Here is a 25,294-nt window from a genome sequence, read left to right on the forward strand (position 1 = left end):
TTAAGCTAACCAAAAATAATAGTAACTGATTTTAATTACAAAGAAAAGTGTTTCTTGGAGTTTAGATCACTGGGCTCAGATTCCTTGTACAAAAAGGAGAGTTCCGGTCACTTGTTTCTTTTCCTCGCATTAGAGAATTAACATATAGTTAATTCTCTAACCGGTGTGGTACAAATGCTTCCCTTTAATGGGTTCAAACACTAAATCCCTCTCACTGATGCAACTTGCAATGGCTCGTGCCTCTCACCTAGCACTTGCCATTCAAGGTGATCTTTAACCTTGGATTAACCGTCAAAAGCGAACAATAGATAACAATTAGACCTCCATGGAGCAAGATTGCAAGCAATAAGAATCCATGGAATCCGAAAGCTTACCAAGTATTGGCTATTCTATAAAATCCTACCTTCAAGCCACCTCCCAAAGGCTCGCAAGAGATAAACAAGTGCATCTCAATGGATGGAGATCACTTGCCTTACCAAGTGTTGGCCTAGGTGATTTAAAGGCGTTTTAAGTTAACTAAAAAGATAAAAACCATTAACGGGTCACACTTTCTCTTCATTAAAAACTAAAAGAACAAAACTTCCAATTTATGCATGTGGAAACTTACCCGGCTTTCTTCACTCCAAGAAACGAAGAGCCTAGCCTCTCATCCTCTGAGGAAAAATCCTCAGAGTTTGATTGGCTAGAAAGAAAACTAACGAGAAAACAAGAATATATATGAAAAACAGAGCAAGTGCTCTGTTCATTGATTCTATATATGATATCTATATATTTTACAATGGATGCAAGGGAATATATATAGAGAAGTTTTTCCAACCTTCCTAGCTAAGAAATCTTATGGTTGATGGATTACAAGGAGAAGAATGGAAATTTATACAAAAATATCTGAAGAAAAGATCTAAAAGAGTCGGTGCACAAATATCCCAGTTCGCATGTAGATTTCGCACGTTGCATGGTGACTTGCGAAAATCTCGCAAGTTGATTTCACAACTTGGAATCCATTTTCGCACGTTGAGCTCCAAGTTCACAAGTTGCAAAATCACTTTCGCAAGTTGGGCTTCTCTGTGACTGTGCAGCTGTATTCCTTTTCCATTTCGCAAGGTAGGCTTTAATTTCGCACGTTGGAGTTCCAAATTCGCAAGATGCGAATTTGTCCTTCAGCTGGATGCAGTTGTCTTGCGAAGGCCATATCTTCCTCATTTCAGTTCCAATTCGTACACCGTTTGAAGCGTTGGATTCCTGACTTCTCGAGCTTCGAAATGGTATATAGAATGTATAAAATGGACTTCGAGAAGTGCTCCAAAAGTGCGAAAGAAGACTGCAGCTGCTGTCCTCTGTTTTCTTCACTCTGTTTTTCCTCTCTCCGTTGTTCTTTCCTTGCATACTTTGAACGACTTTGGAAAAGGGATATGGAGCTCCAAAGCTTGGTTCTTCATGAATTTGAGCTTCCAAAAGCTTTTCCATGAACTATATACAGCTCTCCCTCATTCTTGGATGGCTTTGGTGTAGCTAAAAGCTATCAAAAACACCAAAACTTAACACAATTTGATTAGAAACGATAGCAAGGGTCCTTAACATGTCAATTGAGTTAAAAGGTAATAATTACTACTCAAGAGTGTTTAAAAGAGTTAATTACAAGCTACAAAATAACACTTTTTGAGTAGTAATCAACTTGGCATGCCATGAAGTTTAAACACATTTTCAAAGAATGTTTGAGCCACCTTTGGTGCAGTGTAAGGGTGAGACATTGGAATAAAATGTGCATATTTGGACAGCCGATCCACCATCACAAGGAGTACTGTCTTCCCCTTAGAAGGGGGTAGGCCATCAATAAAATCCATAGAGATATTTGTCCATACCTATGTAGGAATAGGCAATGGTTGGAGAAGACCTACTAGCTTTTGGTGATCTATCTTATAGCATTGACAAACATCACATTGCTTGATGTAATCTAGTACAACCTTCCTCATTTGCCTCTAATAGAATACCTCATTCACTCGATGAAGAGTTTTGTAAAGACCCTCATGCCCAATTCCATGAATTTCTTGGAGAATGATTGGGATGAGTTCTGAGTTTGATGGAAGATAGATACGCTCTTTAAAGAATATTTCGCCATTTCGATTTTCCCATGGTCCAATAGCCTCTCCTTGCTCATGTAAACTGATGAATTCGTTGCAGCTCTGGGTGTGATTGATTCTCAACCTTGATGGATTCCAACCATTGGGGTAAGGGACTAGAGACTGCATTGAATTCCCCTTGTGTGTCCTTTCTTGATAAAGCATCTACTGCCATATTGTTCTTACCCTTCTTGAATTTGATGGAGAAGACATAACCCGTTAATTTGAGCATCCATTTTTGTTGCGGTTCTATCATTATTCATTGCTCCCAAAGAAATTTGAGGATGCGTTGGTCAGTTCGAACCACAAAATGACGCCCAACCAAGTAAGATCGCAATTTTTTTACCGCAAGAACAAGTGCCATAAGTTCATTTTCATAAGTGGACAACAAAAGGCGTTTTCCCTTCAAGATAGTGTTGAAATAAGCAATAGATCTTTGTTCTTGCATTAGGACAGCTCCTAATCCATTCCCCAATGCATCACATTCCACCACAAATAAGAGCTGGAAATTTGGCAAGGCTAAAACTGGAGCCTGCATCATGGTTTATTTCAATAATTCAAATGCTTCTTCCGCTTTTTGAGACCAAGAAAAAACATTTTTTGCGCAACATGTCATTCAAAGGAGCTATAATTTTGCCATAACCTGCAATAAACTTCCGATAATAACCCGTTAGTCCTAAAAAACCCCTCAAAGCTTTGATAGTTGCTGGTTTTGGCCATTCCATCATTGTCTTTATTTTTTCTGGATCCACTTTCACCATTTTGACAAATGATATGCCCCAAATATTTGATTTGTGTATGCCCGAAATGACATTTTTCTTTCTTGACTGCAAGATAATGAGCTCGCAAAATGGAAAATGCAATTCTAACATGTTTCAAATGTTCAACCCAAGTGCTACTATAAATTAGAATGTCATCAAAGAATACCAAAATGAATTTTCTGAGATGAGCTTTGAAAATCTCATTCATGAGTGATTGAAATGTAGATGGGACGTTAGAGAGGCCGAAAGGCATTACCAGGAATTCGAAGTGCCCATGGTGAGTTCGGAAGGTTGTTTTAGGTACATCAAGAGGATCCATTCGTATTTGAAAATACCCAGATCAGAGATCCAATTTGGTAAAGAATTTGGCACCATGTAGCTCATCCAACAATTCATCTATAATTGGAATCGGAAACTTATCTTTGACTGTCACCCAGTTTAGCGCTCGATAGTCCACACAAAACCTCAAACTCTCATCATATTTTCGCACCAAAAGTACTGGAGAGGAAAATGGGCTTTAGCTAGGTTGAATTATACCCTGTGATAACATCTCCTCCACCAAGCACTCAATCTCTTGTTTCTAGAAATACGGGTATCGATAAGGACATACACAAATTAGACCTGCTCCTGGCTGGAGAGCGTGGATGTGGTAATTCCGTAGGTGATCCAAACAATTCGCTGAACTCAATGAGCAAAGGCGCCATTGCATCCAATAGTAACTCCTCATGATTTGTATGCTCATGCTAGATTGCACAAAGCTATAAGATAATTCCCCTACCATCACTTTGCCTCAATGTTCTAGAAACAGTATCACATTCAAGAGCCCGAAGTTCTGAGAAGGTTGAACCTTGTAGCAACACCTTTTGCCCAGTTATAGTGAATTGCAGTTGCATCCTTCCAAAATCCCATAAAATTGGACCAAGAGTACCCAGCCACTATACTCCTAGAACAGCATCACAACCTTCTAAAGGAAGTAAGAAAAAATCTACCTCAATTGGGATGCCTTGCAAGAATAATTTTACTCTATTACAACGCCCGGGACTTGATAACCTTTCCCCATTGGCAACCACCACGCTAAACAAGCAGCTCCTTTCTGACTTAAGTCCGATGATTTTAGCAAATTTGTGATGCAAAAAATTATGAGTGGAACCAGAATCAATTAAAATTGTCGGTGGAGTCTTACCAATCTGTGAGTGGATCTGCATAGTTTGTGGAGATTGAACCCCAACCAAGGCATGTAAAGAGATAGCCGGTGTCTCTTCTACACTCTTCTTCTATGGCTTCTTCATTATCTTCTTCTAGTTCAATGAAGAACAATTTCTTGCATTTATGACCCATTGTATACTTTTCATCACAGTTGTAGCACAACCCTTGTTGTCGCCGCCTTTGGAGTTCGATTGGAGATAATTTATAGATTGGTAAAATTCTCTCTAGATTTGTGTCTTTCGCACCACTAGGGGTTGAGGTGTTCCATTGGTTGTTGAAGTTGCGAACTGAAGAGGAGAATGTTGGGTTGGTTGGGCGCCTCACTTCCTGGGCTTTGAGTTCATAGGTATGTGCTAACCCAATTGCAACATACAGATTTTGGGGGTTTTGGACTCTTACATCCGCCCTTAGCCCATCCTTCAATCTACTAATAAAACACTCAACTTCTTGTTTATCTGTCAAAGTGTCGGCCCGTGCTAGAAGCCTTTCAAACCGAGTTTGATAGTCGAAAATAGTTCCCATCTACTTAAGCTTGCATAAGTCTCCAAAGAAATCTTCATATTCAGTTACAGCAAACCTCTCTAGCAATCCCGCCTTCATTCCATCCCAAGTAACCAAGTGACCTTGATTTTTGCGTCGCTGGTACCACAATTGAGCATTTTTTTCCAAGTGATAGGCTGCTAATTTGACTTGATCTTCCAATGATGTCCCTTGAAATTCAAAGAATTGTTCTGCGTGGCAAATCCATAAATTTGGATCTTCCGAGCCATCATAGCGAGGAAAATCAAGCTTTGCAAGCTTAGGAACCACTAGTCCACCTGCGTACCCAGCACCACCCTGTCCATGTGGTCCCTGATTCCTATTGACGGACCCTTCTTCTGGCAAGTCTAATCAGGAGTTCATTGCCCCCACTAGTTCTTCCATCTGTTAAGGAGCCTTTCTTGACCTGAACTCAAGTTCTCAACCTGATTTTCAAGCCTTTGGAGTCGTTGATCGTCAGCCATAACTGACTCTGATATGACTCTGTCACGTTCTAAGTTAATGGCACGATCCCGTCCCCTCCCTCGCCCCTACCTCGCCCTCGAGCTATGTTGCTAAGGCAAAATATGAGCAGAATTGAAAGAATTTTGAAAACAGAAAACAAAGACAAGTTTTTGGAAGTTTTTCATCTGATGGTTTTATTGCTCTTGAATAAGGAAATTTATAATTTAGCAGACTCAACAACTTAGAGATTAAACAACAAGAAATACTAAAAAATAGCTCACGTTACCCATTGTTTAGCCCACTACTGCTAGTTATTTGAATCCCACTACTGCTACTTATTTGAACTAACTCAATAAACCAAAATATCTTAAATGAATAAATTAAAATTGTTGCACATGACAATATAGCACTAAGATTAAATTCAACCCCTTAAATTTGCAATTGTTATGGCCTTCAAAAATAAATTTAAGCCCTTATAAATTGACATTATGCACATCCCTTGTAGCATACTACATACTCATCAAAGAGTTGTGTGCAGTGTAGGCTCTGCTTCCATGAAGTCATTCCTTCATAATGCCACGAAATAACCTCCACGAGTACATTGAAGCACTTCTGTAAATACGGGAGAAGAACAATAAAATGGTAATTCATAAAGCATAGTTTTTTTTACTGTGTATTGCGCAAGAAAATGCAAACGATAATGGTAGACAATTATCCTCCATCGAGCGCAATGCTTTATTACAGAATCCTAATTATGTCTCTGATTATTCTGTGATCGATGAGGATTAATATTAGAGCTTTTCGGTATTCATATTAACAACATTATATGTTTTCTATGACATTTGAAACTCACCCTAGGTTCATATATCATAAGAAAGGTTTATTGTTAGTTGATTTATGTGTACTACATTTATTGTTCCTTTTTAGCTCATGAATATCGAAATCTTCCATTCTCATAACCCACCAGCAGCTTTGACTTAGTTATAGTTTATTAAGTACAAATTTGGGATATGTTGGCAAGTGATGGATTTGGATCAGAATGCAAGTCATTGCAAATAATGGCATTAGTTTATCAAGCAGCAGTATATCATGTAGTTTTTGCATAAATTAATGATTGCAATACAAATTATAGTGTAAAAGGCTCATATCGTCATGTGATATCATCAAACATGAATTGATTCTAGGTGCAGTAATATTAGCCTATTGAATCAAGATGTTAAAACTTATATATGTTATAATTTGTAATTATTTAAATATTAGAAGAGTATTTTTTAAAACAATTTTATTCCTATGTATATTTTATAGATTTTACTGAAATTTTTTTATTATCATTAGATTATAATCAAATAAATTTTAAGTACATTTATTATTTGACTAGAAGTTTTAAATGTATTTTGAAAATTAAAAGACCAATTGGTTTTAAAAACCAGTTGAATTTAAAATCTAAATTACTTAGTATAAATCAAACTAAATCAATATTAAAAGAATGTTTGGGAGAATCATCTATCAAGTAATTTTTTATTTTTTTTTACTACAAATGATTTTTCAAAAACATTACAAGTGATTTTAAAATTTTTTTAAAATATTTCTTAAATTTTGTCAAACACGTAATATTTTTTCAAAAACACATTTTAGGTTAAAAACGTTTTCTACAATCATTGTCAAACAAACTCTAAACACACTTAGTTTGATTTGATTAAAACAACTTGGCTCAATTCAAAATTTTCAATTGGTTTGATTCAATTTTTTCAATTTACTATAGAATTGATATTAATATTAATTTAACTGCTTTTTTTCCTTCAAAAACTAACCCAAACACACCATTATTCAATCCAACCCCACGGATGGGGAAGTTGATTAAGAAAGAAAGATTCACTTTCAGAACAAATTTGAGGGGATATGGTAAAATTCTTGAATCTAATCTTAAAGAAATGAAACAAATGCTACCATTTAAACGATGAGATTTCATATCAGAATCCTAGGAGTATGAGATGAAGGCATCTAAGATTTTATCTCATCATGCCAAAGGATAGTAAAAAAGGGTTTTAGTTGTTTCCTAACATATTAGGCCCACCCATCAAACTTTGATATTGCAAGTTGCAAAAACCTCTATGTGGACCCCCATTTTTCACGTGTGCCCCCACTCATCGGCCAGACTCGCTTTTATTTTTGAAAAAAATTATTTTGAAAAATTCGTAGTCACCACTTATTTTATTTTATTTTAAAGGAAAAATAAAATAGAAATAAAACCCTAAAAAATGACTCCATAGTTTTTGGAAAAGCATGTCTTTGAAAAACCCAAGTCTAGGTTTGGGGATCAGGTTACTTATTGGGAAGGTACCTTTAGGAGGTAGCACCCCTCTAAGCCCTATAAAGGTCTCTACTGACTAAGTTGAGGGAATTGGGGCAATTAATTGGTTGATTATGGATACCTAGGTAGGTTAGGTGATTTAAAAAATAGCATGCCAAACAAGAAAAACCAATCACAAATCATAAAGACTTAAGCGTTGTCACAAAACATCAATGGTTAGTTTGGAAATATAGCACACATGTATTTTATCCAAGCAAATCAAGCATACATATAAGCACCTAAGGATCACATCAAGCATAAATAAGACTCATAACAACGTGCATGTTCATAAGATTTCGAAAAGTAAGTGATAGAGAGCATACCTGGATAGCATGCATGATTTATAAGATTCCTCCAAAAATGTTATAGTGATTAGGACAAGTATGAATTATATAACATATTCATTACATCTAATACACAATACCAAAGCCAAAATTGAGCCAAGGTAAGTCAAATGACTCCAAAAATAAATAACTAATTCAAGCAATGTACAAGATCAACAGCATGCAATTAGAAAATGGAGCATAAAAAAATAAATTCTAAAAAATGGCTTAGAGTGGAATTTAATTACGAAAATTCAGGAAACAACTCCTACACATCTAAATCAACATACCGAAGGCCAAACTCTCATTCAAAGGACAGATTGCAGCGAAGACACCTAAAGGTTCTACAAAGTCCAAACTAGATAAGAAAAACTGACATACAAAAATGAATTTTAAAAAAAAATAATAAATGATCACATAAAATCATACAAAAAATCACACATATAGTTCAAAGTGTCTATATCACATAAAAAATGAATCTAGGGTCGGAGAGTACTAAAAAATATTTTTAAAACATTCAAGCTAATCAGATGTACGTTTAGAATCCAGCATGCACAGAAGGTACGACTTTGAAAAATCTTATCTCCCTCAAAAAAGCAAATTTATTTATATTTTATGTGCCTAAAATCAATTTCAAGAATCCTAGAATTGAATAAAAATATTGAATCAAATTTAAAAAGTCGTCTGGTATTTTCTTTTTTTTTAAATATCTCGGGTGTCCAGAACTGGGTGAAAACTGAGCCCCCCTAAAAACTCATTCATATCTTCTATTCCAGAATTGCTTTCTAACTCAAATGAAATCTTAAATTCAAGTTCAAGAAGTGAGGATAATCATACAAGTTTTGGAGAAAAAAAATTAAAAATATTCTAAAGTTGTTAAAAGGAATTTTAAAACTAAAAGGTATGTGGTTGAGTGAAAACTGGCAGCAAGGAAGAGTTTTGGAAAATTTTCTTATGTAGGGGTTCGATCAAGTTCCCATTCAATTTCCATAAGTTTTACCTGTGTATTCCCATTAGTTTGGGAGCACAAGTCCAAACCTATGTGGATAAAAACCAAATTTTTGAAAAACCAACAAAGGAGAAATGCAACTTAAATGAAATTAGTTGCATTATTTTAATAAAGAAGTGTGTTCTTTGCCTAAAGCTAAAATGAATGTTTTCTAAAACTTTTTATTGGTGATTTAAATGCTTTTGAAAATGACTTTAAGGGAAGTAAAAAAAAGGACCCAATGGTTTGTTAAATCCCATACAATAGACACAAAATAGAGATTTTTGATTTCTAACTTGAGAGAGTTTTAAGAATAAAAGAAAAGCTAAATTGGATCCTCTCTTTGGCTACCTTTCATTTGGGATCAAGGAGTCAAACTTATGATGGAAAAATTCATTTTTGGAAAAAGAAAATTTGATTCAACTCAAAATGTCAATTTAATAAGAAAACATTTCTAAAAGAAAATTCAAACTCAAGAATTCCCTAAGGTGCCTATAAAATAAGTGTCAAAGATAAAGAACTAACAATTCAATCAAATATAAGGAAGCCAACATCAACAATTATGTATTAAACTTTGGAAAGTAAGGAATTAAATAAGAACCAATCAAACTAAATAAAATTATCAACTTGAACATGCAAGGATTTAACTAAAATTGAAATTATAAACACTAAATAATAGCAAGGTAGGTCAAACTAGCAACTTAATAACTTAGAATAGGTCTAGATTTTAACTAAAACAAAAATTCTAAATAACTTAATAATTATGGATTTTTGGCTAAAATTAAAATTATAGACAACCTTAACAATTGGCTAGAATCAATAAAACTAATAAATTAATCCTAAAGACATCACCTGAATTTTTTTTTTTAAGAAAAAAAAGGAACAGAAGATATTAAAGACATGAGACCAATTAAGAACATTAACAACTAAGGTAATTGTGTGGATTAAATTCAAAACAAAATAATCTAAAACTCAAGGATTGAATAAAATTATCCGAACTAACAAAAAAAAAAAAAAAAAAAAACAATTGAGAACATAACATGGATTTTATCTAAAACCAATCATTATAATTTAGTAATTAATAGGAACCAATCTGATCAACAATTTATCAATTTAATAACATGACAAGGATTTTACAAAAATGAAAATTTAAAATTCCAAAAATTTTAAGAATTAAATGGAAGTACCCAAAATAAAATTTATCAACATTCTAAAGAACACATGTACATGAATAGGGCCAAAACCGAAACTAAACTAGACCAAAACTTTTTCGATTTAAACTCAAACCTTTCTAATTTAATCTAACAAATTCGAAACTGAAAGTAAGTAAGCCAAACTATATCAAACTGACACAATAAATTGAAGCCTTAACCCAATGATGATCAACACATTTTTTATGTAATAAATCAAGATTTAAATAGAACGAAATTCCAACTTACCTTTCTGAGCAATGGCGTGGATTGTGTCTTTCTCAAAGTGGCAGTTGTGCGAATGAAGACTGGATGAGTGGCATTCTAGATGAACTGTCCGTGGCTATGTAACATGGAGAAAGAGTGGAAACCTGGCAGCCTCAGACTTTCAGAATATTCAATAGTGCATGATGCTTCTTTACTCTCCTAAGTGACAGTATGTGGGTCCTTTTGGTGGCAAAGGATGTGGTGGTGTGGTCCCTTTTTTTCCTCTCGGTTACAATGTCTCCAAATCTCCAAACCTACAACCTCTTATTCTAAAATTCCTGGCCTAAATCCACCTAATGGTGCCTCCCACTACTATATCAAAATGGTATCCTGATTCCAAGAGAATGTAGCCTGTAAAAATTCTGGGTTAGTGAGCCCCTCGATATGCCTTCTTTGCAACCAGAGCTTCTTAAAAATATGGACTGATTCCCCAAAACAACAGCCCCTCGAGCCTTTCCAAACACGAGCTGATTTCATCATGAACAATAGCCAAATCTCTTCTAAAACACAGACTGATTTCACCTCGAATAGCAGCCTGAATCTATTACAAAACACAGACTGATTTCACCCCAAATAGCAGCCCGAATATCTTCCAAAACACAGACTGATTTCATCCCGAACAGCAGCCTGAATCTCTTCCAAAATACGGATTGATTCACCTTGAACAACAGCCAGAATCTCTTCCAAAATACGGACTGATTTCACCCCAAACAGCAGCCTGAATCTCTTCCAAAATACAATTTGATTGCACCCCAAACAGCAGCCTGAATCTCTTCCAAAATACAATTTGATTTCACCCCGAATAGCAGCCTGAATCTCTTCCAAAATATGAATTGATTTCACCCCAAACAACAGTCTAAATCTCTTCCAAAATACGGATTGATTTCACCCCAAACAACAGCCCGAATCTCTTCCAAAATACGGACTGATTTCACCTCGAATAGTAGCTCGAATCTCTTTCAAAACACGATATGATTTCACCTCTGAACAACAACCCAAATCTCTTCCAAAATACGGACTGATTTCACCCCGAACAGCAGCCTGAATTTCTTCCAAAACACGATATGATTTCACCCCAAACAGTAGCCTAAATCTCTTCCAAAACACGGACTGATTTCATCCCGAACAGCAGCCCGAATCTTTTCCAAAATACGGACTAATTTCACCCCGAATAGCAGCCCGAATCTTTTCCAAAACACTATCTGATTTCACCTCTGAAAATCACAACCTCACCTCTCAAAAAATCCTTCTAAAACGCCATTTCTCTCTATCTAAAATGATGCCACTGCCACCTTCAATCGTGTCTCCCTTTCCTTCCTTTCTTTTTCTTTCTTTAATCTTTTCTCAATCCTCTATCAAACCCCTCTCTAACCACGATGATGGAAGACACAGTAGGAAAGGTTTCCTTCTCCTCTTCCAATCACCCTCCAATTTTTTTTTCTTTGCCTTTTCTTTTCTCTCGTCCTCTTTCTCCAATCCACCGGCCCTCAATTTTCTTTTCTAAAATGGTGTTCCCTTCCTTTCCCATGCATGCTCCCTTTCCTTTCCCATATGGAGCACGTAGAATTCCATGCAAAACAAATAATAAAAACAAAGGAAAAGGAAAATAAAAATACCAATAAAAGAAAACTAAGAGTTAGAATAATAATAATAATAAAAAAAAACATGTAACTAAGAATTAAAAATCCAAAATATGCAATTTTAAACGAAATTAAAAAATATAGATCACATGCAAAACTAAAATGAATTATTAACTCAAGCAACTTTCTATCAAAATAAATTAATGAATAGATAAATAAAAACAAAACGAATATGATTATTAAGCTCATGCAATTTCCTAAAAATAAATAAATAAATGAATAAAACTAATAAACAGAGATAGATAAAAAACAAAAACAAAATCAAGCACATGCAAGCCATACGAGCTATACAACCATGCAAGCCATGCAAACCATACATCCATGCAATTGCCTAAGTGGGCCTAGGGTACCTAAATAGGCCTAGGTTGCCTAAATGGGCCTAGGGTGCATAAATGGACCTAAGGTGCCTAAATGGGCCTAGGGTGCCTAAATGGACCTAAGGTGCCTAAATGGGCCTAGTGTACCTAAATGGGCTTAGGGTATAGGCCCATAAATGGGCTTAAGGTGCCTAAATGGGCCTAAGGTGCCTAAATGAGCCTAGGGTGCCTAAATGGGCCTAGGGTGCCTAAATGAGCCTGAGGTGTCTAAGTGGACCTAAGTGCCTAGGTGGGCCTATGGTGCCTAAGTGATCATAAGGTGCCTAAGTGGGCTTATGGTGCCCAAATGGGCCTAAGTCTAAATTAGGGCTACCAAAAGTCACAATGGGGATAGATAAATCCCTCAACCAAAGTCCCCATGGTGGCTTAGAAAAGATAGGTTACATGAGTAGTAATGGGTCACCAAGAAATTTCTGTAAAGTACTAAACGAACACACAATAAGGCATGTGCTAGTAGGAAAAAATGGAGGGTTTACACACTATAAGCTCAACCCAATCAACATCACTCAAAAAAGAAAAATGGAATGAAGACTATATTCAAGTGAACATCCACATCCTTGTCCTAAATTACTAATAACCATAAAGAAAAAATAAAATAAAAAAAGGTATAGATGAGATTAGTACCACACAGTTGCAAATATTAAGAAAACTTCATGATTAATCCATTCAACCTAAAATTAACAACTATAATAGTATTTGGTGCCAAACATTAGAAACTCCATTTTGTAGATATACAACGCAACTAGAAGAAATTGCCTAAAGCAAGAAAAAAAACATATATAAAAGCACCATATTTATTATGACAAAATTTATGAACATATCCCAAGAATTGGACAAAAGGAAAAAAAAAAAGTTACATAATCGACTCTCTTAAACAGATTGAATACAGTAGAGAAGATAATGTGTCATACTAGCTGTTGGAAGCCATATCATCTAAAAGAAAGTTGTTGCTAAAAAAATAAATTTCAAAGCACACTAAGATCATAATTGCTTATCAAGGTAAGGGTCTCGAGGACTAGATCCTAAATACCCTAAAACACTCTAGATTACACCTTAAACAACACTACTCAACTAGGAGGTGTTGCGTGTTAACCAACCAGACTGTGTTTGTTCTTTAACCTCAAGCAAGCTCTTTTGTTCTTTCTCCACAAAAATCTCAAGCCACCTCTTAGCCATAAAAACCTCAACAACTTCAACCCTTTCATTCACAAAACTTGAAAAGAAAACATCAAGTCTATGATCAAACAAAATTACCTGTAATGACAAATTCAATAGTTTTCAAGCCATTGTCTTTCTTCTCAACCAAGTTAACCTTAGAGGGGGATAAGAAAAGAAAACCATCATCAAAAAAATCAAAACACAATTTACTTGAGACTAACAACCAAATGGTTAATTGTGATTATTCAAACAACCAAATAACAGAGGGAAACATAACTTACTGGCACAATACGCCCCTGCATATACAATGCATCACACCCATCCCTCACAATGGACAGGCCTGTATAACCTTGTCTTTAACATTGTTTGCCTCATTCATGAGCAAGTTCACTACCACGCTCAATCTGTAAATATGAATCTTATCCTATACAATGCACAAATATTCATAGGGCAGTTTATAAGAAATCCTATAAAACCAATTAATAACGTGTTGTTTGTGCTTACCTCCGCGAGTGAATGTGTTAATGTTGCTCTGTTCCAATATTCCATGTATTTTATAGCAAACATATCACAATCATATCCATACCAACAATTGTACCATATGAGGTTAGACATTCACAAATTTGGACACCTCCAAATGCATGTGCATGTCATGTGCATGGAAGGCTTTATCAATAGTTTGTGACAATCTCCTCGTTCCAGCACTTATATCGTTACCCCTATGCAAAGGCAACGATGATAAGATTTCCACTCGTGTCGTAGGAATTTTTATGATGTGGATGTGCCAATGGTTGTTATCATAAATAGGGATGAAAAGCTACATAAGGAATGAGAATATATTAGTTAGTAGGTTACTAAAGAAAGCCATTGTTTTTGAAAAGCTGCATAAGGAATGAGAATATATTAGTTAGTAGGTTACTAAATAAAGTCATTGTTTTTTTTAATATGAAAATAAATTTTTTTAATTGGATTCAATTGTAAAATGTGTGTACTACCCAATGTTTTTAGAATCGGACCGATCATTGAACCGAAAAAGTTACTGATTCACGATTCACTGGTCGGACTGACGGTCGAATCGCGGTTGAATCGATGACGTCATAAATAAATTTTTATTATTATTTTATATATTATTAAAAATTAATAAATTAATAAATTCTATCTAAATTTTGACAGCATCTACTTTGTTGAGTTTTTTCACAAAATTTTTTACTTGTAGAAGTCATCAATCATCATATATGATATGTATAACACAATATAAAATGTTATACATTCATAATGTCAATAAACCCAATATTTATCAAATAATCAAACTATTTCAATGCTATAATAACCAAATTATCAAAAAGTTGTTAACTTAACACATTGTCCATAATAAATAATACAAATGTTAACCATAACACTTAAATAATTACTCAAAATATAACATGTCAATGTTTGAATATTCATAAAGATTTTTACATACTAATAAATATAAAATTCATGTCTTCATTCATTTTGAAAACTGGAATATGGAGAATGAAAATGAGCATATGGAAAACCAAAGTTCTCCATATCAAGCCCTTCTATAGCCACGCCACCACCATCCTCGTCATCTACAAAAATATTGAATATATATCAACAAGAAATCATTTTTTAAGAAAAAAAAAATATAATTATTGAACTTTTATAAGTTTAAATATTTTACTAACCAATGTGAGAACTTGAACCTTCCACTTTATTTATTGGAATTGTGCATTTTTCATATAGAAGATTTTCCAATTCTTCAACATCTAGCTCTGTTGGCTGATCCTCATCAACTATCCAAAAATCAATCTCATCAATGCATGCATAGTCAATGGGATCATAGATTCTTTCTTGTTATAGAACCTAAAAAAGAAAAGCATATAATTATTCATAATTGTGAATAAAAGAATTTAAATTCAAAACAACTAAGAAAACATTTATATCGATTTTTTAGTCGCAAATTGTAATGAACGTATACAGGATCATTAAGTCTTTGATGTTCCAATCTATTCCTTCTTTTGGTATGTATACATTCAAAGACACTTCAATTCCTCTCACATCCAGAAGACGATGCAGTTTGACTCAATATTTGAATGACCAACTTTTGCAAATGTGGTACACTGTATCCATGTAGCCTCCACCATTCATCTAGTTATCATTTCATATTAAAAATAAGAAAAAAATAAAATGCATTAGCAAGTTTAAAATATTAAATAGTAAGTAGGTAACTAATAAAAAAGAACAAACACACTAATAAATGAAAATAATCTTTTACCAGGTTGAAGTACTTCACATGAAGTATAAGCAAGGTCTCTCCAAAACTTCACATTCGATCACGAAACAACTTCATTTCATTCATTGTATCAAGCTTGCCTTTTAGAATTTTTTTATCAATAGCATTCATGACACTTACAATAACAGTTGGCTTATTACAAAAGTTTTCCTGATCATATTGGAAACATGAATCCAACTAATAAGTTGTTGAATGAATGTTTTTCTTTAGTTGTTGATCGCAACGTTGCTTTATGATTTTTGTATAAGGCTTGTATAGTTTTTTCTTGTAGTTAAACAATTTTTTGATGCCCAAATGAACCCTATACATGCCTTCATACACATATCTCATCAAAGGCCTCTCATCACAATCAACAATATGCAATAAGCGCATTAGTGGAGACATAAGATTCATAACAATCAAACAATCATTCCAAAATCTATTATCCAAGATGATGGAAACTGTAACTTTGTTTTTATTATCCTTTGAATATCTAGAGTCACAAAGAACTTACTAGTCACCAAAGCTTGCAAGTCATGTTTATGATCATGAAGACTCTTAAGTGCAATGAATGTAGTAGCAAAGCGAGTTACACCAGGTCGGAGAATCTCTATCCATCCGTCTCTTTTTCTCAACCAACTTAACAAAGCAACATGATTATACACAAAAATTGTCACATTTGATGCACGTCTTACAAGTTAAGCAACATGGTCCATCTTACCAATATCCTTAAAGATCAAATTAAGACAATGAGTTGCACAAGGTGACCAATTGATGTGTTTATGTTTATGAGAAATCAATCTCCCAGCGACCACATAATTTGTTGCATTATCAATCACTATATGAACTACATTGAGTTGACCCACCCATTCAATCACCTCATCAAATAACAAAAACAAGTTATTTGCATCCTTGACATTGTTTGAAACATCAACAGATTTCATAAACAATATTCATTTAGGACAATACACAAGGAAGTTGATGAGTGTTCTTTGTCTATAATCTATCCAATCATCACCCATTATTGTACACCTAACTTTTGCTCAAATTGGATGATAAGAGTCCACAAGTAACTGAACTTCCTTCTTGGCATCCTTTAAAAGATTAACCCATAGTTGATGGTAATTTGGACCCTTATATCTAAGACCAAATGCAGATATAGCATTCAACATTGGCTTGAAGTGGAAGAAATTCACAGCATTAGTAGGAATGCATGCATCATAAAAGAATCTCTCAATCGCCATATCCACTCTCCGAATTGCTTCTTTTCCAGCTATTACACTCCTCATGGAAGGTTGAGCTCCTTGAGTATTTCTTGGTGCAAAATACTTATCCACTGTTGATTTTTTTCTTTTTCCACTACTAGCTGCCATAGGACTTTGCATTTCTTGAACTTTTTCTTCACCTTCTACCACATCCCCTTCAAATTGTGACACATTAGGACCATAAGGATTTCTACATTCATATGTTTCTTGGGTTGTTTTCTTGGAATTCACAAACTCTTGCAAAGAATTTTCCATTTGAAATCTTACATTAGGAGAAATCGATTTACATGGACCAAAATCTCCTTTCACTCCAGCAAGATGTTGTTTCATTCTATGAATACCCTACCTTTTGCAATCTTTTTACAATACAAACAAATAAAAGATTTCCTTCAATTTGCATAGCTTTCTTCAAAATCATGCTCCCATGTAAGACCAATCTTACTTCCAGTTGATTGTAATTTCTCTATCAAATTAGAAACAAAAATCCCACATTAATCTAGAGAATGAAAGTCATCAACAATTTAATTATTTATAATCAAGTCATCAACAATTTATAACAATCACATATCAATTAGTAAATTTATCTAAATGAATAATGGCACGGAACTATAGGAGTTGTTTATCCATTTATGCAAGAAATCTGATATTTTTCCATATCCTAATTAGCTCCAACCCCATCACCCATCGCCTCCACATTCAAATTAAAATGCCTATTTTCCTATGATTACTTCACCCGTAAGGAAACTAGTCAAACTACCAAACTAATTGAACCCCACAAAAACAAAAATATCAAACTAGAAAGGCAGAGTTTTTTCTTTGCAATTATACCCCCCAAAAAGAAACTACCAAACTGATTGCATGAATAATGGCAATTTTTTTTCTTTTTTCGTTTCTTTCCATTTTTCTCTATTTTCCCAGTTTTTGATTGAATGGGTCAAGTGCCGGAACAAGAAGGCCACCTGATTAGAGCGTTTTCATTGCAATCCGTACAACTCCTGAACCCAATGGTGTCACACTATCACCTTTCCTTCGTTCATAGCCGATCAAGGGGTGGGGGGATTACAGGGGGCCGAGGGGGTGTGGGAAGTTTACAGCCAGTCAGGGTGCTTTCCAGCGATAGGGAGGTTTATCGGCTTCCAACGCTATGGAGGGGAACTGGGAAGAAGCGACGACAGGGAGGGCTGTTGGCTTGTAACGACAGCCGATGGGAGTTGTCTAGGTGTCGTGGGCCGTAGCGCATTAAGGGCGGGCGAAACGACAAGTCGGTAGCTGTTACGGGGGGATGATGGAGGGTTTGCAATTTGCAGCCATGATTTTCATTATATACCCTCCAAAATAACATCATTTTGATGTTGTTTTTAAAAATAATAATAATAATTTTAATCCAACCAACTGATTCATCGATTGGACCACCGATTTAAGCGATCCAACCCTAGTTCAATGCAATTCCAGTCCAATTGACCGGAACGAACCGGAACCGTGACCGACCGACGGTCGAACCGATCAATTCAGTCCAATTTTTAAAACCAAGGTACTACCAACGTACATGTCGAAATATCTCTTCCCACTAAGTGAGCATCATGAAACATATGACATCTATCCATGATTTCATATGTTTTTTTGCTTTGTAAGGAAGGCTACCAAGCACCACCCTTCACAAGTTTTGGAATGCACTCGTACATAGTAACCAATTAAAAAGAATTGAGAAGTACGTAAAAAATGAGATGTTTAAGCCCATATTGAGAATGATGGATCAAAGTAGTGTGAGTGCAATGGTTGTGGTTGTTGTGCATTGAGCATGCGGGAGACAACTCTAATAATCTGAATGTATACAAATGTTAATAAGAATAACACAAAATCTAATGAATTCTAATTTCATAATGGATGAAGTTGAAGCATTTAACACATACCACACTATTTACACAAAAAATAAACTCATTCAATAAAGATAGTTCATCCCTTGTGATATATAGACCATGCATATTGCACAAGACCTCATTGAATTGTGAGAAATAGCTTATGTTAAATGGAGAATGTGAAATATATATATATATACCATGAACAATGTGTGGGAAAAAAATGTCAAGTACCTCAGGTCACCATCTTCCCCCTATGCAAAATCACCGAACAACCTTTCTTGATTAGTGCTTCCCCAAGTATAAATGGTGTCTATTTTTTTATAAAGTCCATCTCCTATGGAAACTATTAAACCAGACAAACATGTGTGCAAATCACCAACATATTAATAAGTGATCGTACATAATTAATAATTCTTTTTTTTTTTTTTTTGCCTTAATATAGGATAAATAGAAGTTATAGTTAGTGATTAAGGCAATTTAATGAAAATGTCGAACCATAATACATGAGTAAGATGTTTTCTACCAAAATTAAAACATACAAGATGATAGAAGCGATTGATACAAAATTGAGTACTCAAATTTCCTAGGTGAGAAAGGTCTTATGCACAATCACTTATTTATACTATGTTAACATCACACAATACATGATCTATTTTCTAATAATATTTCTCCCTAACCATATTCTCATTTCTTTCCCTGCCCCTAGTGCTAGCTTTATGTCTTTACAATGCGCTAAAATCACTTGACATCTCATATTTGAGTTGTGCACAAACCATAATCAATTTCACGTAACTATAATGGATTTAATGCTCTATAATATTCATGTTTGCTATGAAAATTGACAACAATGAATTTGAAAAGCGATTTGTCATCCATCACCCATACTTTAGTCTTGTCTTGTCACTTTGAAAAAATATTGTGTTGTCTTCTCAATTTCAGAATGGCACATACAATAAATTAATACTTCAACAAAATAGCATGCAATGGTTTAGAAAACAAAAGATAATTCAATTAGTCTTGTATTAGATTTAAACCCATGATTGAACAACAAGCCCACCTAAAAATAAACCTAATTCATGATGATTTAAAGGTACATTAACATTATTTTAAAAACCTTAAAAACATGTCACGTTCTTTATTTTTCTAATATCATTTTATCATAAAATTTTAGAAAGTATAAAAGCATCATCCATACACACTTGAAACCTAATCAATAAGAATTGCGAGCTTAAAAATAATGTATATATATATATGCAAAATAAAATATTTCCCTTGCCTCATAAAAAAAAGTTATTATCCAAAACTAGATATAAGTCATTTTAGGGAAAATAATAAACACAAAAATACTACAAGAGACAAACCTTGGTGACTCCTTTACTTTTGGGGCCTCCTCAAATTATTACCAACATACTAAAGTGGAAATGAGCATAATGTTCATTGACCATCTACATTTTAATATAAAATCCATCAAATCTTAGGATCTTTATGTTATTTCCAACTAAAAAGCTCTCAAAATATGACAACCATACACTTGATGAAGGTCTGGTCTGAGAAAATTAAGGTTTCCTAGTATTCAAGTCAAAGTTTCATGCCAAAAATATAGAGGTGAATCTTGTGAGAATTCTCTACAACCAACTATCCAAACAAAAAAAAAAACATGTGAATCTTGTACAAATTATCCACATCCATCCATCCAACTAAAGACAATACTAACGTTCAAGGGTGAATCTCTACCTACACAAGTGAAGGTCTCGATACCAACAAAAAGGAAAATGGTGATGATGAGGAGCGCAAATAGAGGAATGATGACATGACGAGGATTACAAAGATGTTGACTACCACATTGACGACCAAAAGGGTTTCAGGCCTGTTTTGGGATATTCACGTGACTAAAGCAACTTTGATGGTGATGACGACTATAGGGATTAAACTAGGGCTTTGAGTTTGTTTAGGGCTTCGGCCTCTTGAACTCTTCAAAAAACGAAAGGAGATATTTTAATTGCTAAACTTAGAATCTATCATGCTATTTTTGGATTTCCAACAGGGTTTTATTATTTATTTTTTTCCAACACAACTAAGGGGATCTCTGGGATTATGGAATGTCAATATCCTTCATCTTAATTTGCAAGACTTTGTTGGGTTATCTTAATTTGCAAGACTTTGTTGGGTTTTTGATCTAATTATCCAAGTTATGAGGACTTTGTGCAATTTTGAGACCCATCTAGGCCTAAAGCACAAATTTTCCTTTTTTTTAAATAATTGTTAAGGGCATTTTGAGCTTTTACAACTGATAAACTTTCCAAATATCCTCCACAGCAAAATTTCTTCTAACTTTTAACACTAAACATGTGAAGTTTAACCCTCTTTTCTACAATTATCAATCATATCATTCCCTAAAGCATAATAAACCCCCTTATACAACCAATACTCTAGAATCCTTCAAGGCTTTTTTACAATAGATGAAATTTATAATAAAAACGACAATTAAATATTAAAATAATAAAAGTGTTCTTGCACATGAGAAATTAAATAAATAATAACATTGGACAACTAAATAATATAATTAAGAAACTTTATTACTTGAAACTAGATATGTAAATTACATACCTTTTCCGACTCCACTCATGTCATTGAACTTTTATTAAATCATCAAACCTAAATCATAAAAATGAAAATATTTTATCTTATTAGGGATAATTGTGGAGTTACACATAGACATAAGATGAAATTTTAAAAATAAAATTCAAATGGTGAACAAAAAAAGAAAAAAAAAACACAAGAATAAACACCAATACATCATCATATCAATATTCTTATTTAAATCATATACTAAAGGGGCTCAAGTTCTTTTATTGCAATTTTGACCTGTCTAATAACTAAGATGAATTGGTGCACTAGATTGTAACTACTTGATGTCATTTATTTCCCACAGCATGCTATACTATAAAACCATTCACATAAAATCATTAAAAATAAGCAGTAAAAATTTATTATTCACATGCATGAATGCTAATGGACCAATCTACCAAATATTCTTAACTAATATCTAGTTTTCTTTTGAAATGAACACTTGTCCTAAAAGAAAACTACTAGCTTCTCAAGCATTAAAATATTTGTGCAATATCAAAATAAGTTTCACATTCAATAAGAAGTTGAGTCTTATTCAATGGTTATATTTGATTTCCACCAAATTAACCCAAAAAGCCTAAAAAGTCCAGCCAACTTCATGCCAAAGAAAAAGAAAACTCAAGTTGCTTAGAACAAACTTCAAGCTCACAAGCTCTTTAAGTTTTGCATTCAAATAAAAATGGAATTTATAATTTGAGAGAAAAATAAAATAAAATAAAATTAATAATAGGGATTAGGATACCTTCCTTAAGTTTTATTTATTCCAAAAAAAAAAAAACCTGCCTTCAGTTCAATTATCTTAAAGTTTTACTGGAATAACTTAGCAAGAAAAAGTAAATATATTACTAAGGTTATATATGAATCCTAAAAAGTAGATAAGAAAATTATTTTTATGTTTTGACGTTATGAAAAATGAGGAAAAGAAAAAGAAAATAAGGAATCCTCGTAAACTCTCTCTGCAATCAAATCAAGTTCTGAAAACCATTCCAACTTTACCTAAAAATCTAAGTATGAAGTTTTCACTTCAAAAACATGAACATTAAAATATAATTCGTGTTTGTTTGGCTGAAAAGAAAACTTGATAATAATTAACCACAATATGATAAAATAGAAACAAAACCATCAAAATGAGAGAGGGATAACAATAATTGGAACAAAATTGACCCCAGTTAATGAAACTGACCCCAGTTATTTTGAGAACAGATCCATAGAATCATAAAATAGGAAAGAGGAATCTCTAAATATTTTCTTAGTGACAGGACAAAGGAAAAAAGAAATTCGGAAAGGACACCTTAAAATATAAGATCGAATTTCTCAGAAACCAAACAACGAGCAAAGAAATTGGAACAAAAAGAGAAGAAAAGAAAGAAAAAAAAACGTACCTCTTGAGGGTGCCATTGAAGTAACAATTTCAGTGATGCCCCTGTTCCACAAAATCCATCTGTATAAGTGATGCTTACCATGGAATCAAAACACTTAGAACAGAAAATAAGCATTGTCTACTGAATCAAGAAAAGAAGGGAAAAGAAAACAACAGTTTGGTCTTGAAATGAAACTCCTTGAGTTGACCCACATTATTCAAATGATTTTCAAAGCGGTTAGGTTAGCCTAACTCCCAAATGATGTTGAAGAATACAAACCATCATCCAAAACCAGTAGGTGATAGAGATGAGAGATGTACCTAAGAGAATACAATACAACGGATGGTTCAAACTTCAAACAGAGGATAAGAAATGAGAAAGAGAAGCTCAGTCCCAAATCCTATGACCCTCTTTATTTGATTAGAGTGAAGATGGGGTGTCTCGCTGTATACACTCTTTATTTGATTGCTTGGGAGCATTGTTGGGAAGTGGCAGTCAATACAAGAAATTAAAGATGAATCAGTCATTTGAAAGTTGAAGAGACACAAGCCTGCCTAGCAGCTTTATTGGGAAGGTAAACTGCATGGATGGAATGACTTTTGACAGCGATTCAGTGGATGGGAAATGAAAAGACACTTTCCTTCGACTATAATTCCAATTTTTAGTTTTTACCGTGAAATTAGACTACTTTATATTTATATATATATATATATATATATATATATATATATATATATAACATTTTACTTATTTAAAAAAAATTATTTTGAAATTTGAAATTAATTTTAATTTTAAAAATATTAAATAATCATTTTTGTAAACTATTCTTGAAAAACAAATTTATGAAAACTATTTTTAAGATAACTTCCAGCAAACCCAAACATTTTCACCTTTAATAAGGCTCCACCAAAGTTTGACTTTGTTTTTCACTTTTAATGAGTTTGTAAGAAATTTTGACTTAATCATACAAAGTAAATAACTTTTGAGAAATGTTTTTAAAAATTGTTTTACAACATTTTGTAAAACAAAAATTTATCTAAAAAATTAAAATATTTTTAATATATTTTTATATTTTAAATTTTTAAAAAATAATTTTATTTATATATATATATATATAATATATATATATTATATATATATATATTATTTTTAATCATTTTATCATATTTATATAATTATTTTTTAAAATAATTCTTATAAAATAAGTAAAAACAAATAAAAATAATTAAATGATGTTCTCATAAAACATCATCGTGTTTCTATTTTTCAGTTATCATTAAAAAAATAAATGAAAACAACTCAAAATAACTAAATAACATTCTCACAAACTACAAACCATAGTGTTTTTATTTTCTAATTATCAGACATATTTCACTACCTTTATTTATGTTTTTTTTAATAAAAACATTTAAGGTATTGATAACATACTATGATAGAAATTTTTGTCAAAAAAAAAAAACTTACGAGAAGAACGCTTTTTTGCCACGTGACTACTTGTCTTTATTATTTAAGAATTGAAATTACTTGGATTGTATATATACATAAAAACTTAAAATATTTTAGTTCATAAATATGGACAAAAATATTATTCATTATTACTAAGTAAAATTGTATTTGTGCTTACATTATATATTACTTAAATCAATGAGTGGCTATACTTAATTTAAAATTGTATTTCTACGGTATTGATATGAAGATTTTTTTTCAACTTTCATATTTTTTAGATGTATTCACATGTTTGGTGCATACCATGTAAGATTATTATTATTATTATTATTATTGTTTCCAATATTTTCATTCTAACCTTTTTTATTCTTTAATTAGTGATAATAACTTGATGATTTTTTTTCTAATTTAGATGCAAACCAAACAAATGCAAGGATGAGAATCATGATAATTAGAATTATATAATAAAAAGATGAAATTTAATTTTAAAAATCATATGGTGTAAATTTAAAATGTATTTTTATAATTAAATAATTAAAATTAAAATATTTAGTTTTATAATTTGATTATAGGAGAGAAAACATTAACAAAGATTTTCTTTCCTAACCTATAATGAAAATAAAAAATGGATAATTACGATTTCAAGGCATATGGGACTCAAAATGGCTCTTAGAAGGTTAAAGTTTACATAATTGTTGTGAAGTTTATAAAATTTATTTTGACAAAAATGCCCTTTATCATTTACACATCTTTATATACGTATTTTTCTTAATTCTCATAGATTTTTTCAATATCAAATTATTGAAAATATTGTTTACACACAAATAAATGTTAGATATCTATTTTTCTTTTTTTTTTTACATTTTCGTACATGTATGAGAGATTGTACTAAATGTACAAAAATTATACAAGTCTTTCAATTGTGAATATATTTAAGTGTTTTTCTTTATTTTATTTGTTTGTTTTTAATACCATTAGAAATATAGTTTCCACATATACATAATAGTCAAATACATTTTTTTTCATGTATATACAAAACACTTATACTAAATATATAAGGTATATGTATTGGTTGTACTAGACTGTATAAGTCTATCTA

The 25,294-nt window shown here is 32.9% G+C and overlaps 1 long non-coding RNA gene across 4 annotated transcripts; it reads right to left on the reverse strand.

Moving 5' to 3' along the window:
• Positions 1-14,849: 14,849 nt before the first annotated feature.
• On the reverse strand, positions 14,850-23,155 carry LOC117909798. Of its 4 annotated transcripts, XR_004650462.1 has the most exons (8): positions 23,070-23,155; positions 22,771-22,811; positions 21,368-21,415; positions 18,992-19,103; positions 15,640-17,364; positions 15,343-15,512; positions 15,050-15,227; positions 14,850-14,953 (listed from the first exon to the last, which is right to left on the reverse strand). It is a non-coding gene; the product is annotated as an uncharacterized LOC117909798 (long non-coding RNA). The 4 variants fall into 4 exon arrangements; XR_004650464.1 differs by lacking the exon at positions 18,992-19,103 and having other exon boundaries at positions 23,070-23,154; XR_004650463.1 differs by lacking the exon at positions 15,640-17,364 and having other exon boundaries at positions 23,070-23,148.
• Positions 23,156-25,294: the final 2,139 nt, after the last annotated feature.

This window comes from Vitis riparia, unplaced genomic scaffold (assembly GCF_004353265.1).
Source record: "Vitis riparia cultivar Riparia Gloire de Montpellier isolate 1030 unplaced genomic scaffold, EGFV_Vit.rip_1.0 scaffold380_pilon_pilon, whole genome shotgun sequence".
NCBI classification, from domain to species: Eukaryota; Viridiplantae; Streptophyta; class Magnoliopsida; order Vitales; family Vitaceae; genus Vitis; species Vitis riparia.